Below are 17,365 nucleotides of genomic sequence, written 5' to 3'. Positions count from 1 at the left end.
TCCTTTATGTTCCCTCTTTTTCTCCTCTCTAACTCTTTAGTAAGTGTCTAGGAACACCCCCTGACCATGCCCCTCTCATAAATTGTTGATAATCTTCAATTATTATGATTACAACCAAACAGGGTACCATGGTATAGTGTTCGCAACTGAACACCATATTTTTCTGTGATTCATTGTATAATTATGTCATCACTTCATTTTTGCTGTTTGTATATATTTTCTTAGCTATATATTTACTCTGTCTGTCCTTGAATAAAGACGTGCGTTTGCACGTCGGGACATGCATGCTATATGTGTATATGTAATAATCTGAAAAAGATGTTATTTTATTCTTGTCTTTGGTTAAGCAAATGGCTTCTTTTAGCTAATGGTGTGTTGGGATCGGTCGCCTGTCCCTTTCCCCCCCCCCCCTTTTTTTTTTTTTTTCCCCTTCTACCCACACACCTTCACCCCATCCCCGTTCTGGGGGTTAGGGGAGGTATTGGACAGTAGCGACATATCCCCACATTGACCTGACCCGGGTTTATGCTTGTCCCCCACTTCTATGGTCCCTCCGCACATTGCTTCCAATGTCCTTCCGCCTTTATGTGGAGGAGGTGGTGTGTGGGGGCCTGTTTGCCTCTTTTGCGCGACTCCCCGACAAGGGTAGGAGGGACCCCTGTCTGTGCACATGCAGGGCTCTCTCCACAGATGTCTCCCTATATGACTGGTGCGGGCTGGTCCTGCCCAGCCATTGGAGACATGTATTTCCTTGTCGGTGGCGTCCCTGAACACTTCCGGACGTGCCTCACGTTCGTCTGACCCTTCGTACGGACGGACGTGACGCAATCACGTCGTGCATTTGCGTCGGAAGTGACGTCATTTCGGGGTCGCTTTACGACCTTCCGGGACGCCGGGGCGCTCACACGAGGTCGACCTGTTTAGGCGGCCAAGCAGGAATAGGCGGTTCCAGCCAATGGGTGGGCGGCCATGCCTGTGATGCAATCCCGGGGCACTATATAACACAGTACACTTGGCAGCATACATCAGCTCCTGTACACAAACAAGGACTCTCGTACCTTTGAATCCCTGGTTGGTAAGTTTGACTATTTGCTAACCTGGCTGACATGCCCCCATTTTACTTAAACAAACTTCTGAAAAACTAGCTTTTCTAACAACTAGCTCGCTTTATCATTCTATTTATTCTTAGATGGGGGTGCCCCTATGGACTAGGAGTCATTGACCGTATCTGGCACTCTTCCCGGGATAGTTTCCCAGCTACTGTCTCTCCTTTTCCATTTTGGGAATCTTTTGTTCAGCCCAGCTATCCAGGTAACTGTTATCACTCTCAGTATAAACATGGTTTATCACATCTGAATGGTTTTTTTATTTTTTTATTTTTTTTTTCTGTCACCTTCCACCAGTTCAACATTAGCATTTCCATGTATTTTCATTTTTACCTCTATCCGCCACTAGCACCCCTATGCACTCTTCCCATTGTCACTCTGATTTCCTAACATGTTATCCCTCTAATTTTTTTCATCACACCAACACCCACACTTTTCACCTCATTATTCACTTTACCTGCACATTATTTACTCACTCATTCACTACAGTCACCCAATATCGGGTTGTCATCACACACACTGCTCCTACCACATGTCGTCTCACGTTTGTTTTCTTTTGATTTTCAACCACGTTTGCTGTTTCTGTTCCTTCTTTTCAATACGAGCTTGCCTTCTGAGTTTTGTTTTTCTTTTCCCCCCCTTCCCTCCCCCTTTCCCCCCCTTCCCTCCCCCCCCCTTTTTTTTTTTATTTTATTTTTTTTTTTTTTTTTGGATGTGAATACAGATATCTGGGGATATTCCCTTTATATGCACACAAATCATATATAAGATATCCCCATACCCCATATGTGGGTCTATATATATATAATATAGAATATAAAAAACAAATATATAAATATATATGTCTAATTGCGACTATGTTGGGATTTTCACCACAGGCGTGACTTACCATACAGGCAGGCTGCCTACGCTTGCACCTATTCCCTACAACCTTTGTGGGGCATAGGGTTTTGTCGTGTGACCGCTCGTGAGCCGCGCCTCTGGGCTTCCGACCCTCACCCCACTGCTGGATTCTGTGGCGAGATGTATGGACCATATATCTTTTGTAACCTGTGAAGGACGTCTAAGCATGAACCTGGGTAAACTCCACCATTAAGCACTATAATTTGTATGAACCTTTCGGCAATACCATACTGGGTAATTACACTGACAAATCTAGAATATGTTTAATACTAATCCTATTCGATAGATTTATTAAGTTGTATCTTGTCTCTCTATCAACAGACTTTCTCTGAAGAAGACCCTAGTGGTTGAAACGCGTTAGAACTATAAATTTATTTTTGCTGTTACTAATCTTATACAGTATATTTATAGTTAGGTCTGCTTAGTGTATGCCCAATTGTCATTGCAATTTTTGTATGTACAAGCTTGGTTCTATTTATATCTTTTTATTTTAAATACCTGGGTGAAGCTCATGTTTTTACCACACAATAAAGTAATCTTTTTTATATAGTATGCTACGCTTACTGTTTATTGCTGCCTAAAAATCCCGTTGGTGGGGGAATTCGTTTTATTTTTCTGATTCATAGGGGTGAGCAGCACCCTTTTTGCTCTTGTTAGCAGTGTGTTCCTTCCAATATTATCAATTTTCATAAGGTTCCCTTTGGTTCTAGCTTGGGACAAGGTGGAATCTCAGTCCTTGTAGTTCAGCATCTTGAACAAGAATGGCCTGAGCGGTTCCCCAGGTTTGGGTGGCCTGGGTGGGACTCTGTGAGCCTTCTCCACTGCAAACATGGGGGAGAAGCCATCCTTGCCAAATGTGGTGGGCAGCCAGTTCTCTATAAATGCCACCGGGTTCTTTCCCTCTGCCCATTCAGGTATGCCCACTGCGCAGACGTTGCATCTATGCCTGTTTTCCATGTCCTCTAAGCGAGCTGAGTGACCAGTGATATGGTGCATTTCCCTCTACAGTGGTACAACATCATCCTCCACATTGCTTACTCTGTCTTCTAGGGCAGCAGTGTGGTCCCACAACTTCTGCATGTCCTGTCTGACTAGGTTCAGCTCCAGTTTAACCCCTTTAATCTCAGTTGTTAGGGACATAATGGACATGTTGCTCCTGGTCTGGCCTGGCTGTGCTGTTGCTGTCAGGGCCTTGTGTACTCACTGTGTCCCATGTGGAGGTGTCTGCTCTGTCCTCCAACCAGGCATGCCTCTGTACTGCAGGGTCAGTGTCTTGCTCTGCAGGGTCCAGGAGAGGAGAAGGCGGTCTGGAATGGGTGTTTTTCCCCACATCGCTGCTGAACATCCTCATGGCTGCTTCTTTAACAGAGCGTTGTGAATGGGCGCCATCTTGCCCACAATATTCTGATCTCTGCCTCCTCTGCAGGACATGTCCGCTCGTCGGATCCCGGTGAAAATAGCACCACTGAAATGGGGATTGTACAGGGGTCTCTCTGGTACTCATTAGAAGCAGATCGGTGTTAACAGAGGATCCGGATCAGGATAATTGACGGAGTTTCGGTGCTGCTTACTCCATCAGCCGCAAGCCACACCCCCAGTTGTTCTCATATCTCCAAATAACCCACTATTTAGCATCTCTCTCGCCCTCACTTACTCTAACCAAACATACGCACTTCAAAGTTATTTGTTCTCAGGGACCATACCAAACACTACTAATATTCGCTATATACCAACTCCTGCAAGAGAATCTGCCTCTTTCCTTGGAACCCCACTCATACATGAGCAAATGGACGCATCCTTCCTTCTCTCATCATATTTTTTTGCAATGTGAACTGATAGATCCTTTTCATGCTCCTTTCTGGTCCATGGTCGTGTCCTTGCTTCAGCAGATTTTAGATTCCCCCATCCCACTAGATCCAGTACACCTCCTTCTGGGCCTCTCAATCCCTTGATTGAGAACATTTTTGAATTAATTGGCCAGCTATGTCTTACTAGCAGCAAAAACAGCTATTCCTGCATGTTGGTTGTCCACCTCCCCTCAACTCAGGCCCATCTTATACAAGCTATTAATGATATCCACAGAATGGAGCATATGACAGCCATAGTAGAGGATGCTGTTGATAGATTTGACAAGATATGGGATTCTTTTGACCGCTCTATATACAGTACTTCTTATTAATATTACTTCTAACATCCTACATTTGCTTCTATTTAACTTGTGAAGGTTTCACCCCCAGCTTCTGTGGTTTTGTTATTGTTTTTGTGTGCCCCTTACTACCATCTGCAACCCCCCTTTTTATTATTTCTTTGACCCCACCTCTTGATACTTATTCAACTCTCATCCTTTTAATGATGAAAATAGTCTCTCACTGTATGGTAGCTTTCTCTGTTCGATGATCAACTTATACTGATTCTTATTTGTTTGTTTTTATATTATTTTCAATTATTTTCGTTTATATTACTTTTAATACCTCTGTTTTATATTTTTTCAAATTCTTATTTTTCTAATTGATACTTCAAAAGACTGTTTGATATGTATTCTTCAGAATTTTTTCAATGAAAACACAATTAAAAAAATAAAAATTAAAAAAAGTAGCACAGTGCCGAATGGTGTCATGAAGGGGGTAAAACCTCCTGGAGCACTTATAATCTACCAGAACAACCAGATCCTCCTTCACTATTGATGCCCCCAGTTGTAATTCCCCTAGTATATATGATGATGTGTGCATATTACCCCCCCCCCCCCACAAAGTTCATAACTGTAAATGTAGGAGTACCAACGCCTTCATTTCTCATATGTTCTCTTTTAATCCTCTAAAATAAAACATTTCCTGCCAACATGTTGATCACTTTCTCAATCCTGTATGGGAGTATAGGATATACCAATGGGCTATTTATCAGCAAACAAAAGTAAATACCGACACTCGTCATTGGGCTTGAAAATTTTCTTTATCAGACACCCGGGTAAAAGTCACAGATGCAATAGTGCTGGCATGTTTCAACCACAAATGGCCTTACTTATAACAAGCTGGACACTTGCTTGACTCAAAGCCTTGTGCTAAAAATGTGTTGTTAATAGAGATAGAAGTTAAATGCTTTACTCAACTGTTTGTTCCGTGTGTGTGTGTGTGGGGGGGGGGGCTTCCTGGAAGGCATGAGAAGGTAAAGAAGTGCCGAAGTACAAAAATTCGTTAAGGATCAAACGCATATTCTGAATTGTGTATCCATGTTCTGCTCACAACAAGAGTGCAGTTTTCGGGCACAAAATTGGGTACTGGGCTTTGTTGATACAATAAACAATAGCAGATGGAAATTGATTTTAAAATACACAACATTCTGCGCATAATCAAAACACAGATTGCTGAATATATTAAAATGTGTGTTGGGTTAACTACAAGATGATTATTCGGAACTGAAATATCCCTTATGTTCAATACATATTTAAACATATTTGACGGTTTTCGTCCAAGCCAAATTATGTAACTGCTCCTTTGCTTTATTCATTTTCAAACTTTAAGACACACAACGTCTGTTACCTTGAGTAAATCATTTATACCGGTAATCAAATCCACATTAAAGTAGATATGATCCCTGATGTTTGTCAATGCTCTCTCTTGTTAAAAATCGAATTTAACGTTATTAACCAAAAAACCTGCAAAAGGATTTATTTGGCAGTTAGAGCTAGAAAGAGAGCACTTAAATACATTTATTGTTATGGGTTTACAAACTCTTTAATGCTGAACGTTAAAGTTTCTAGAAGGATTTTTAAGGTTTATCAAGTATAAATGTAGAACAATGTCACCTTAGAGATGTAAACCCATATACAGAGCCCCTTGTTAAACTAATCAAAACATTAGTAAAGCTTGCCATGCACAATTATGCTTGGTACACATGAAGAGCTTATTGGACGAATGATCGTCCATTTTTATTTTTGTATGCTAGCTTCATATCAAAAATTAAGTTTACTAAAGTGACGAAAAATCTCATACGACAGTATAAAAATTCCGAAGCGATGTAATGTGTTGTAGTGTATTTGTATTTTCAAAGGACAACTGTACTGATTAAACGAAAAGCTGCGTACCAACGATCAGAATATCCTACGATTGCTTTGAAAGTGGTATTTGTTTGTCCTATTTTCTGGTTGTGTGTACAGGCAATTAGGGTGGTGGACTGAAGCAGATAATACAATGAAAGATATGTATTTATGTAACTGACAAGCTAAAAAGTAGTAATCATAAATACAATTCACCCATTACTTTTGACTTAAACTTCACCTGTTCGGGTGTTCTCCAAACACACAAACAGCTGTTGTTGTGGAGTCTTCTAGACATGTGCGGTTTGTTTCCTTCCGAATAAAAATTCGGATGAATTTCCGTTATTAGAATAGTACCGAATTAACAAAAAAAGAAAATTGGAAGAAATTTGAATCGTTTTCGATTACTTTTTGAATTCGAATAGTTTTCAAATTTTAATTGTTTTACAATTTCCAAAGAGAGTAAAATAGAATAGACAAAAAAGGAATAGAATAGAAAAAAAATCTGAAAACGAATTAAACAAATGAAGTGAATTCCGAAAAGGAATTTATGTAAATAATGAATCGAAACTACATGTTCTGCACATGCCTAGAGTCTTCCCTGCTGATAGCTGAAAGAAAAAAAATGACGTGCGGTCCCCACCGGTGCATGCTCAGTCGGTGACGCCACAAGTGGATGTAGCCACCAGGTAACATCACCATGTGGCCCCTCCCCTTACCCATTTAAAGACTGTCACGCGGTGGAGGAGGCATTTGGCGGTCAGCCGTTAACAAGAGTGGAGTGTTTTTTTTTTAGGTGTGGCAGACATTGTGATTGACAATGCATCCTCCTCAAAAAACTCCACGCCTTTGGTTTCCGTGACTGTACTCTTGGCTGGTTCTCTTCCTACTTATCCAACTGCACCTTTTAGCATATCTTACAACTCTACTTCCTCCTCTTCTCTTCCTTTCTCGGTTGGGGCCCCATTACCACCTCTATGCTGAGGACACCCAACTCTATTTCTCTATGCCTCAGCTCACTCCCTCTGTCTCCTCACGCATCACTAATTTACTATCATATATATCAGTCTGGATGTCACACCACTTCCTCAAAACCATCCAAAACGAAACTTATAATTTTTCCTCCCCCATATGCCCCTTCCCCTGATTTCTCTGTCAAAATCGATGTTGCAAATGAGCCCATTCCCATATGCCAAGGTTCTAGGTGTACTCCTTGACTCTGAACTCTTCTTTAAGCACCATGTCTAATCACTGTCCAAATCTTGCCACCTCAATCTCAACAACATCTCCAAAATATGCCCCTTTCTAACCATTGAACACAAGAAAGCTCTTAATTCACTCGCTGGCCATCTCTCATCTGGACTACTGCAACTCTCTCCTCATTGGCTTACCTCTACATAGTCTATCACCTCTTCAGTCCATCATGAATGCTGCTGCCAGACTCATCCACCTTACCAATCGCTCTGTGTCTGATACCCCTCTCTGTCAATCCCTCCACTGGCTTCTGCTCGGCCAAAGAATTTAATTCAAAATACTAACTACATACAAAGCCATCCACAATTTAGCCCCCAGCTACATCACTAGCCTAGTCTCGAAGTACCAACCTACTCGTTCTCTTCATTCCTCTCAAGACCTCCTGCTCTCTAGCTCCCTTGTCACCTCCTCCCATGCTCGCCTTCAGGACTTTTCCAAATCCTCTCCAATCTTATGGAATGCCTTACCCCAATCTGTCTCATACTCTATTAGCTTTTAGACCATCCCTGAAAACTCTTCTCTTCAGAGAAGCCCACACCTAACAACTGTACTTCCATTTTCTCCATTAGTTCCCCCCCCCCCCCCCCCACAGTTATTACCTTTTATTTCCACTTGATCCTCCCTTCTAGATTGTAAGCTCTAACGAGCAGGGCCCTCTGATCCCTTCTGTATTGATTTGTATTGTAAGTGCACTGTCTGCTCTCATGTTGTAAAGTGCTGCGCAAACTGTTGGCGCTATATAAATCATGTATAATAATAATAACATACATCAGGGGACATTGTATTTTTATTTTTTTACATTTTTTTCAAAAAGGACTTGTCAAAAACGTGTCTACTGTTTTATTTCTGGCAGTTTTTTTGGTGAATGAGTGGGGGTACAATACTCATTCACATAGGTAGGGCCAGGATCTGGGGGCCCCCCTGGTTAAAGAAGGTTTCTAGATTCTGATAATTCTCTTCCCACAAGCCCCCACCCAGAGTTGTCGGGAAGAGGCCCTTGTCCCCATAAACATGGGGGCAAGGGGCTTTGGGGTGGGGGGGCAAGGGAGGCTCTGTCCCAGGGCACTAATCCCCCCCCATGTTGAGGGCATGTAGCCTAGTATGGTTCAGGAGAGGGGGCTGCTTGCTCACCCCCCCCTTTTCAGGCCTGCCAGGCTGCATGCTTGGATAAGGATCTGGTATGGATTTTGGGGCGCCCCACACTTTTTTTTGTGTGGGGTTAAAATCCATATCAGACCTAAGGGTTTTCACTTAAAGTGAAATAATAAAAATGAGAAACTCCTTTGAATATAGTGCCTGGGTGGTCCCCTTAGTCTGCCTATAAAGTGGCGCATCTGTAGCATGTATAGAACCTGCTGCAGCAAAAATTACACTTTTAAAGAAAAAGAAAAAAAATTATCAAATCACATTTAAATTGACTCGCAATTGAAATTGCCGGCCCAGCTATTTAAACAAAAATAAAGAAAAAAAATGGTGTGGGCCCCCCCAGTCCACACCAGGTGCTTTGGGTCTGGTATGGATTTTAAGTGGAAAATTTAAAATAAAAACAGCATGTTGATGAGGACAAAGGCCTCTTCCCAGCAACCCTGGGTGGTGGTTGTGGGGGACTTATCGGAATCTGGAAGACCCCTTCAGCAAGCCCCCAGATCCTTTCTTCTCCCCCATGTGTATGAGTAAAGGGTACATGGTACACCTACCCATTCACCAAAAAAGTGAATAAAGACAATACAAGAGTTTTTGACAATTCCACTATTAAAAAATAAAAAATGTAGATCCATCGTCAATCACGACTCCACCACCAACCCAAAAAAAGACCACTCTGTAGTCAACGAAGGCTAACCACTTACTACAGGCTCTGCTGTTTGACAGTTCTTTTATAGGAAATGGGCGGAGCCATCTGGTGATGGCATCACCCCCTTGTGATGTCACCAACTGCTGCATGCTGGGTCTGTGACATCACGGGTGCGGTGCCACCAGGTGACTTTGCCAAGTGGCTCTGCCCTTTACCTATATAAGAACTGTTAAACGGCGGAGCCTATAGTAGGTGGTTAACCTTCATAGACAGCAGAGCATTTTTTATAGATGCTGCCTCTATTGCTCGCTGAAAACTGCTCTACGTCACAACTAGCTAAAGCAAATAACTTGAAAAATAACAATGTCGAGAATCATCTACACCATAATAATGTTCTTATAGCAGTTATTCTGGAATGCACAGAGGACAGGGATCCTACTGGTTTTGTTGAGAAATGTCTCTTAAAGTTGTTTGGAAAGGAGGCGTTTGCCATAGAGCAGGTGCATAGAACCTTGAATCGCCCTTTGCCTCCTGGTAACATTCCTAGGCCTATACTGGCAAAATTGAATTATAGAGAAAGAGAGATCAACTATTGCTTGGCTAGCAATTGCCCATATATTGACTTTTGTGAAGTAAAGGTTTTTTTTTTAATCCAGACTACTCGGCTGTGTTCCAACACAAACATGCCAAATTCTTTGAGATTAAAAAGCACCTACAAAGACTTTGATTATCCTATGCTATGCTAAATCCAACCAGGCTGCAGGTCACAGCTTTGGGCCATACTAATTTCCTGATACTACCTCAGATGCATCTTGGCTGGATCATAATGAGGCCTCACTACTAGCACAACAGCCTGTGTACCTTTCTGTGTACTACCTCCAAAACTCTTGTTTTGTGTACTACCTCCAAAACTCTTGTTTTGTGTACCCATTGATCACCTGTGACTCTCATTACTACATGTTTATACAGAAGCTGCTTTATCTATGCAGCTGTTTTTCTTCATCAAAACTGCTTCTGGACTATCGTCATGACCTTGACTATGTTGAAAAAGTTGCACTTCTCTCTCCCCTTTTGGGTTGCTAGTGATTCTTTCTTGCTACGTTTGAAATAACGAAAAGCCTTCATTTGTTCTGTTTTAAATTCCATGTTGGGATACTCATGTACTCCCACCATTGTGCCTATATTAATGTTCTACAACAGTGGTCTCCAAACTGCAGCCGTTTTTTTGCCTTGAGAAAGTATTCATACCCCTTGACATTTTCCACATTTTGTCATGTTACAACCAAAAACCTAATTGTATTTTATTGGGATTTTATGTGATGGACCAACACAAAGTGGTACAAAATTGTGAAGTGGAAGGAAAATGATAAATGGTTTTCAACATTCAACATTTTTTACAAATAATACACTGTATCCAAATGAAATTTTTATCATTTTGTTCACACAAATAGAGCTTTCTATTGGTGGTATTTATTCACCACTTCATTTTTTATTTTTTTGTGATATAAGTGAAAAAAGAGCGAACATTTTAAACAACATTTTCTACTTTCTGTTTTAAAAGAAACCCAAAAAATCAAATTTTGTAAAAAATTTAGGCCAAAATGTTTTCTGCTACATGTCTTTGGTAAAAAAAAAATCCTGATGTGTATGATCATTGGTTTGTGTGAAAGTTATAGAGTCTACAAACTAAGCTACGCATTATTGCAAATGTATCAATCCTAATGCACTGATGGCCTATCTCATTTCTTGAGGCCCTAAAATGTCAGGACAGTCCAATAACCCCCCCCAAATGATCCCTTTTTGGAAAGAGTCTGAGGAATTTAGTAAGAGGCATAGTGAATTTTGCAATGTTTTTCCCACAATGCTTTGGAAAATTAAGAAATATATATATATTTTTTTTTCTTCACTAAATTGTCATATTTACAAGTTATTTCTCACACAAGGTGCAGACGTAATTGCATTTACACCCCAAAATACATTCTTCTATTCATCCTGAGTATGGCGATACTCCATGTGTGAGACTTTTCCACAGTCTGGCCACATACAAAGGCGAAACATCTATGTAGCCCAATCAGGCGTTCTAAAGGCATAAATTACACATTTCATTTCCTGCTTACCTATCACATTGTTGAAGGCCCTGGAGCACCAGGACAATGGAATTACCCACAAAATGACTCCATTTTGGAAAGAAAACACCCCAATGTATATTCTATGAGGCATAATGAGTCTTTTGAACATATTATTTCTTTCTACATGTTTTGGGAAAATGTGGAAAGAAAAATGAAAACCTATTTCTTCTCACAAAGTTGTCAATTTAGAAGATCTTTCTAACACATAGTATGTACAAATAACAACCCCAAAATACATTCTGCTGCTTGTCCTGAGTACGGCAATACCCCATGTGTGAGACTTTTCCTCTACTTGGCCACATACAGAGGCCCAACATGCAAGTAGCCCCTTCAGGCTTCTAACACATAGCATATACACACCAAGAATTACACCCCAAAATACATTATGCTGAGCAAAGGGTAAAAAAAAGGCTCACCTGTGGTTTTACCAGGCAGAAATATCGTTCCAAAGCAGTCAAAGCATTTGTCCAGACAGCCAAAGGAAATGTCCAGGAATTGTCCAGGTAGCAAACAGATATGGAAAAGTGCAAACATGGTTCAGTACAGTCCAAGGTTTAGCAGGCAGTTCTGGTGGCAGGCAGAGGCATGGCCAGTTCAGGTGGCAGCAGGCAGCACTATACCATTGGGCCTTGGTCACGTAAGACCTGAGAACAGGTGTAGAGGCTTCTTGCCACCCAAATCTCTACGAAGCCTCCGAGTCTCCAGACCCTAATCCAAGAAAACGAAAAACCCGTTGAAAAATGTTTTCTCCACTCGGAAAATCTTTTCTGGAGCCCCTCACATGTGTGAGACCCCTGTGCTGTACAGTGGCAGGGCAAATGGTCAGTTCACGACACAGGCAAAAAGCATGGTCAATTCAGGCTGAAGGCAGAAAGATATTTGGAAGAGGCATAGTCACTAACAGTCCGGGTCATTCACAGAAATGGCTAGTGGAAGCTGGAAAAAAATCATCTTCACTACTGATAGTGTAGTGAAGTATGATAGCTCTGATAGCACTCTCCATTACAGAGGCCTGGCTGGGAGGGACATTGGGGACAGTAGTATTGAGTGTCATGGCGAATTCCTCTACTTGAACACACACAACATTTTTTGGGGGGTTTGCGACCTGTTTGGGTAAGAGGGAGGATTTCGGGAAAGTGCCTTTCATAGAGTCTGGCTAATGCATCAGACCGAATTAGATGAAGGGCTTGGCCATGGGGATAGAGAACGTCTTCTTGGAATTTCAGATAGGTTAGGGAACTTTGGGTGCACTTAGAAAACATAATATACAAATTGAACAGGGCTAGTTGCATCAAATAAATGGCAACTTTCTGGTACCAAAACAGTGATTTCTTTGTGGCCAAGTAGGGTTGCATCATTTGGTCATTCATATCCACCCCCCCATGTATAGGTTATACTCATGCACACATTTTGGCTTCTGTATGGGGACTTTTCTTTGCATTTCCACCAAGGTGTCATCATGCATTGTGGAAAGGATGTAAACCTCTCTTTTTGTTTTATCTCTCCACTTCAGCGCCAGTACCTCTTCAGTCCACATACTGGCCATTTCACCCTGTTTCAATTTCTTGGCAACCAATCTCTGTGGGAAGCCTTTGTGGTTGGTCTGTGCTGTCTCACAGGCCACAGTCTTCTTTTGGTACAGATGGCGGAAAAGTGGGAGACTCATGTAGAAATTGTCTACGCATAGTTGGTAACCTTTCCAAGCAATGGTTCGATCAGCTGCCAGACAATTTTGCCACTTGTTCCCATGTAGGTAGGGCATCCAGGGGGGTTTAGCTGTCTGTCTTTTCCCTCATAAATGATGAAGTCATATGTGTAACCCGTGGCCCTGTCACATGCCTTATAAAATTTTACCCCACGTCTGGCTCTTTTACAAGGGAGGTATTGCTTTATTCCAAGTCTTCCGGGGAAATGTACTAGGGATTCATCTACACAAATATTTATATCAGGGGTAAACATCTGCTTGAAGCTGGCACAAAAAAAATTGATTAGGGGCCGAATTTTTAATAACTTGTCATAACTGGGATGATTTTGAGGGGGGCATTGGGCATTGTTGAAATGTAAAAATCTCATAATCATCTCGTAACGGGTTCTGGGCATCATTGGCGAATAGACCGGCATGTGATGGAAAGGTTGGGTAGACCAGTAGGCATGGAGTTATTTTTTTTTGTCAGCCCCATGTTGAGGATTAGGCCAAGGAAAGTTTATAATTGTTCCACAGTGAGGGGTTTCCAAACAGGGGGATGGGCATATGAAGAATTCGGATTGTTGGCTGGCGTATAGATTACATTGCTCAGTGATGTAATTTAGGAGATCATTGGTAAAAAATAAAATAATAAATTGGGGTTACGTTTTCTGATTGTATCTGAGGGCCTGGCTGGGCTGTGAAAAGGGGAATTACAGGTTCTACTGACGTATCGGGCAGCCATGTTGGATACAGTAGAATATCTGGTAGGCTAGTATGGGCCCTACCTTCTTGATGAGATGCTCCATTGCTTGCATCTGGCCTATCCTTGAGGAAGGTTGCAGAACTGCTGGTGGATGCCTGCCTATCCCAGAGTGACAAGTGTTTTCACTGTTTTTGAGACACTGTGTTTTGGGGACACTAGCTGAGTGATCAGTGGGCTAACAGCTAAAAACTCACTGATCTCTCAGCTGCAGCACACATTCTCTTCCTCTCCTCACTGACAGGCTCTGTGTGAGGAGAGGAAGAGGTGAGAGCAGTTATACCGCTCTCTATTTACATTACATGACGACTGTGATTGGACACAGTGGTCATGTGATCAGGAGGGCCAATCACATGGCCCTCCTGTCTTGTACAACTCGCCTGTTTCTGGGGGGTACAGGCAGATTGGGATTGCGCATTTTCCCCCGTCAAATAGAACCCCTCCCCCTATGTTTACAATACAATAGCTGTGATTAGACACAGCCATTGTGCGGATCAGGAGGGAAAATGACAGTGCCCTCCTGCCGTTCCGAGATGCGGCGTGTCCAGGGGACACGCGTGCATCGGGATTGCGACCGTGCGATCACGCTCCTTCTGAAGGACGTTTGGGAATGTCCACTCAGAGGGAGAGAGCTCCCACCCGGCAATTTATGTGCAGTGGCCGGGTGGGACGTGGTTAAAGTATAATTCCAGACAAATATTCTTTATTAGTTGGGGAAATACTGGGGAAAATCTGCAACCCCTGTCAGGTTTTTACTGTGGTCTGTTTCCAATTGAGAAAATGTCACCAGTACTTCTGATTAGGACAGAAACTGGTAGGAAATATTTTCAACAGAGACATAAAAACTACAAATACATTTTTTTACCAGTGCGAGGAAAGGTTACAATATCTTAAATATTTTTTGTACCTTCCTGTTCTGGCGACTAACGCACCCCCATTTTTTGTATGAACATGACGGGAAGGCAAGTGAGAGAAAATGTCCCCAGTGAAAGGAAACATTTTTTTCCTTATTCCAGATGGCATGGGGAGGATTTAGACCGTCTGTCAAGTTTTTGTTGCTGTATGGCGTCCCCATTGGAGAGATTTACCATGGTTTGTCCTGATGACTTTTGTCACTGAAAGAGTTGTTCCTAGAAATATAAGGGAAGGGGGAATATTCTAGGACAATTGTTTTGGGGATAGGTGTCCAGGATGGGATTACACCTTACTATATATAAATTCCTCTAACTTTCAGTTGTGTATCAGGAAGTAAAAGGAAATTTCCCCAACATTGGACAAACCATAAAAATTAGACTGGCAGGGGTCTTAGCCCTTCTATCCTCTCCCCCCCCCCCGCCCCCCCCTCCCAAAAAAATTTGTGGCTATACATAAACTTCAAGTCTTCCCCATGCTATCCAAGCCTAAAAAATAAAACAAGTTGGCTAATGTTGGGCTTTGATGTTACTATAGTTAATGTTCATGTTAATAGTTAATGTTAAAGAGAAGTTCCCCTTAAAAAAAATAAAAGTCAGCAGCTACAAATACTGCAGTTGCTGATTTTTAATAATCGGACACTTACTTATCCCAGGTTCCAGCAATGCGGGGGAACAAAGCCCCGCTCGTACTCCCCCCGCTCGGCGGCGCCAGCATTGCAACCGTGGGCACCCACCGCGTCGCGCAGTCATCTGGGACCTGTCACGTATCCCAGATGACTGACAGGAGGGAGGGGGCAGAGCTGAGCCCTTCCTGCGTCAAGGGAAAGTGATTTCACCAGCCCAGGCACTAAATGAGGCAGACTACGAGGGACCCCCTAGCAACAGGCATTTCGAGGTGAATTAAAAAAACTAACTTTTTCCAATTTTTTTATTTTTTTTATTTTTTAGTAATTTTAATAATTTTTTTTTTGTGTCGAACACCACTTTAACTTAAAACATACAATTGCATATCCTTTTTTTTTTTTTTAACATGCATGGTAAGAGAAAAAACAGTTCAATAAAATTGTTCTGTTGAAGCTTTTAACTATGCTGAACTATTTCTAGCAAATTATTATCTTAACATTCATTTTTCATAACTTTTTTTTTTAACATTCGTAAATTGTTCCATTTAGATAATCATTCTATTTATGCTTCTTACAGGGTCTTTTTTTTGTAACATTCTAGTCTGCACTTTATAGATCGACAGGAAGAAATTGTTGTCATAATTTTAACTTGTATATTGTTATTTCAACCTTAACGGATCTTATCAGTGGAGATATGGATTTTGTCTACTGATTTACAGCAAAATGTCTTGGATAGGACATATACATTCTAAATGGGAAACAGTTGAGATGTTTTTCATATTCATTATTAGACATGTGCATTCGTTTTCGTCCGAATGCATTTTCGTCCGAATTTCAGCTATTTTCGTTTTAGTTTTGACAAACGATAACGAAAGCACAGAATCCGAAAAACGAAAGATCCGACATAAATAAATGCTTTATTTTCATTTTCATTGTTACAACAGTTCGATATAGAATAGGAGATTCGACGTGACTCTGACAATAACAATCTGTATCTATAGAACCTGTGGTCGAATGTGCCTAACCTTACCTCTATTAGTCCAAGATTATATAGGAAAATATTCGACAGAGAAAAAAGATTTGACAGAGAGAAAAGATTCTGCAAGTTACTGTCCTAAAAAGTGTTTGGGAACCCGGGTCCTGCCCCAGGGGACATGTATCAATGCAAAAAAAAGTTTTAAAAACTACTGTTTTTTCAGGAGCAGTGATTTTAATAATGATTAAAGTGAAACAATAAAAGTGTAATATTCCTTTAAATTTCGTACAGGGAGGGGGGGGGGTGGTGTGTCTATAGTATGCCTGTGAAGGGGCGCATGTTTCTGGTGCTTAGAACTGTCCCTGCACAAAGTGTCATTTATGCAGGAAAAAAAGTCCTTTAAAATCACTCGCAGCTATTATGAATTGTCGGCTCCGTAATACAGAGAACACTCATTGAAAGTCATTGATAAAAAAATAATTTTTTTTTTTAAAAAGCTTGGGGGTCCCCCAAATTCAATTACCAGGCCCTTCAGGTCTGGTATGGATATTAAGGGGAACCCTGCGTCAAATTTTTAAAAAAAATGTACGTGGGGTTCCCCCTAAATATCCATACCAGACCCTTCAGGTCTGGTATGTATATTAAGGGGAACCCCGCATCAAATTAAAAAAAATTGACGTGGGGTCCCCCTAAAAATCCATACCAGACCCTTTCTCCGAGCACGCAACCTGGCAGGCTGCAGGAAAAGAGGGGGAGACGAGAGAGCGCCCCCCTCCCTTCTGAACCGTACCAGGCCACATGCCCTCAACATTGGGAGGATGCTTTGGGGGTCTGTGACCCCTCAAAGCACCTTGTCCCCATGTTGATGCGGAGAAGGGCCTCATCCCCACAACCCTGGCCGGTGGTTGTGGGGGTCTGCGGGCGGGGGGCTTATCAGAATCTGGAAGCCCCCTTTAACAAGGGGACCCCCAGATCCCGCCCCCCCTGTTTGAAATGGTAAGGGGGTACAAAAGTACCCCTACCATTTCACAAAGAAAGTGTAAAAAATTGTTAAATAAGACAAACACACTTTTAAAAAATTCCTTTATTAAAAATAAAAAAATAAAAAAAAGATTCCAGCGGTGGTAATCCACTCTTGCTATCCAGCGACGGACGGTCATCTCTCCGGGGTCCAGCGATGGCTCATCT

At 41.8% G+C, this 17,365-nt stretch overlaps 1 protein-coding gene and 1 long non-coding RNA gene across 7 annotated transcripts in view; both read left to right on the top strand.

The window, feature by feature from the left end:
- The window catches only part of IQSEC1 (IQ motif and Sec7 domain ArfGEF 1), a 1,458,014-nt gene that overhangs the window by 870,300 nt on the left and 570,349 nt on the right, over positions 1-17,365 (top strand). The gene's annotated exons all lie outside the window — the stretch shown is intronic.
- LOC143926977 (uncharacterized) lies at positions 980-2,672 on the top strand. The gene is made up of 3 exons (XR_013262177.1): positions 980-1,075; positions 1,190-1,311; positions 1,985-2,672. It is a non-coding gene; the product is annotated as an uncharacterized LOC143926977 (long non-coding RNA).

The sequence above is a fragment of the Lithobates pipiens genome, unplaced genomic scaffold (assembly GCF_037356315.1).
Source record: "Lithobates pipiens isolate NorthernLeopardFrog02 unplaced genomic scaffold, aLitPip1_a1.2 Scaffold_23, whole genome shotgun sequence".
In the NCBI taxonomy this organism is placed as follows: domain Eukaryota; kingdom Metazoa; phylum Chordata; class Amphibia; order Anura; family Ranidae; genus Lithobates; species Lithobates pipiens.
This window is presented reverse-complemented; position numbering and strand designations above follow the sequence as displayed.